Source organism: Aethalodelphis obliquidens, unplaced genomic scaffold, assembly GCF_003676395.1.
Source record: "Aethalodelphis obliquidens isolate GAN/ISIS:26980383/991018 unplaced genomic scaffold, ASM367639v1 scaffold16, whole genome shotgun sequence".
NCBI lineage: Eukaryota > Metazoa > Chordata > Mammalia > Artiodactyla > Delphinidae > Aethalodelphis > Aethalodelphis obliquidens.
Genome location: NW_020837960.1, coordinates 4,128,152 through 4,130,954, shown reverse-complemented (window position 1 = coordinate 4,130,954; position 2,803 = coordinate 4,128,152).

Below are 2,803 nucleotides of genomic sequence, written 5' to 3'. Positions count from 1 at the left end.
ACTTACCACACGATCTCATATCATGGGAATGGTTGAAAAATTACCTATTATTATTATTTTTTTCACTTCTTTTGGCTAACAATAAAAAAAGAATTGGTCTGACTGACTAGTTCTCTATAACATGTTGCTTTCTAGCTGACATTTGCAAATAACTTGATGAGTTATTTATGACCAAGGTAATCATTCACATTTTGGAAATGTGCACAGATAGTAATTGAATGAGTAAGCAAAATTTAACAACTTGTAGGAAAAAATCCCAATTTCTTGAAATACTTCACTTCCTTTTCTTGCTGGTAGTTGTATTCTGTACTCGGATAATGACTTTCTGGTGCAGCTTCACTAGTCACTCTGTTTTTTCAACATTTTGTCACATTTTTTCTACACTCTCAATAATACCATATGGCCTCTGGGGTCTACTTTTTTCCCAAAGGACAACCTTCTGGAAGAATTATTTAAAATTGTATGAATGATGATATAGAGAAGAACAAGTTTCCCCAAGTCAGCTTAAGAAATAAAGGGTACTTATAGAGCTGAATATTTCTAGATCTGTTTTGCTTGCTCTCAACCATCCTATTCCCCTCTGACACCAGTCTCAGCTAATTACCATCCTGAATGTATGGTTTATAATTTCCTTAAATTTCTTAAATAAATATATCACTAACCATACATATACCACTAAAAACCATATAGCATGTTTTTATGTACTATAACTTTACTTAAATGTTGTAATACCATGCATACCATTCACTAGTTTTGCTTTTTCATTTATATTATGTTTTAAGACTACCCATGTTAATACATCTAGTTTTAGATCATTCATTTCCACAGCTGTGTAGTAGTACTTTACTCCATGAACTTAACACAAATTTTTTGTCTTCTGAAGTTGATGAATATTTAAGATTTTCTTTATCTTATAAACAATTTTCCAACAGACACTTTTATACATGTATATTTGTGAGTCACAGGAAGGGATTCTCTAAGGTATTATATATATAAGAGAATAATTGTTGCATCATAGGCATATGCACATATCTTCAATTTTACTAGATATTGCCAAATTGTTTTCAACAATCTATGCTGTCACTGATAACACTGCTCTAAATTCTTACCAAAAGTTGAAGCAGTCAGACATATAAAATCTTTTGAAATGACAGTTTTAATTATTTCATTGTTGCTTAATAATTTGCATTTGTTGATTCTAAAAATGTCATCTTTATATATCTGGTTATTTTTCTAGTGAGTGGAGTCACTTTTTTCTTATTGATTTGTTAAAATATATGCACAAGGAATATATATTTATTCAATATTTACACATTTTCAGTGTATGATTTTTATTTTCACTTATTTAAAACAGACTTTTGATCCACCGAGTTTTTAATTTTTTTTAATATAGTTTTTAACATTTAATGTCATTTTCCTTAAGGGTTTTTGTTCTTTTTTGTTTGTTTCTCATTTAATAAATATTCCTCTATTTTGAAGATTTAAAGTTATTTTTCTCTATTTTCTTCCAAAAGTTATACAGCGCTTCATTTGATATTGAATCCACCTGAGTAGAATTTTGTGTAGGAGTAAAGACACCATTTGCTTTGGTTTCAGGAGAATAATGACTTAATTCTGCCAACATAATCCATTGATGGCTTCCTCAGAGAACTTCACGGTTGCCTCTCTCCTTTTGGTCTAAACTGGACATATGGCTCCCTTGATCTGCTGCACAGCTGTCATTGTGAACATTATTCTCTGAGTTTATCCATATTTTGCGAGATAGACACTAGTAATTTCCTAAGAATGCAAATGTGAGAAGTAACACATTATATTCTTTATGTCTGAAACATATCATCAAAGCAGATATAGAAACCTGTACCTCAGGCAGTAGAGTATGATAAAGAATTGAGATTCTCCAGACAGATTGCTGGGATTTGTGTCCTAGCTCTTCTACTTACTACTTATGTGATGATCATGCCAATCTTCAGACTGGGTATGTGTAGCCCTTGGGGGTACATGAAGCGCTTAGAGTGGGTGAAAGGGCATAAATAGTTCAAAGGATTCAATTTTCATATCTCCTAACTATGTATACACATATTTATCTGACTGTGAAAGTACCTGGTTTGAGTGAGGTTTGAGTCTTCTTTCTTACCTACTTTTTCACAATCACCTCTCTACCATTTTATCAAAGAAGGACATAACTCCTACCATACTGAAGCTTAGTATAATCTACTTTTTGTGGATAAGGTCATAGGGCAACTAACAGATGGACAATTCAAAATGTTGTTTGTGAGTGATTCTAAAAACTGAGGATGCAACTAGAGATTATCATACTAAGTGAAGTAAGTCAGAAAGAGAAAGACAAATACCATATGATATCACTTATATGTGGAATCTAAAATATGATGCAAAGGAACCTATCTATGAAACAGAAACAGAATCACAGAGATAGAGAAAGACTGATGATTGTCAAGGGTGAGGAGGTTGGAGGAGGGATGAATTGGGAGTTTGGCATCAGCACATGTAAGCTTTTATATATAGACTGGATAAACAACAAAGTCTTACTGTATAACACACAGAATAATAGTCAATATCCTATAATAAACCATAATAAAAAAAAAAACAGGTGCTAAACATTTTATGTTGTCAACTGATAAGTTTGCTTTCAACATAACTGAAAGAGGACTTGATCCAGTTGTTAGCTGAAATATCACTAAACATAACCTTTGATTATAGATCAGTCTGTGATATTTAGCACGTAACTTACTGAGAAGTCCAGCTTCTGGTTAAAAGACTGTCTGATTTCTCAGATGGGATCACA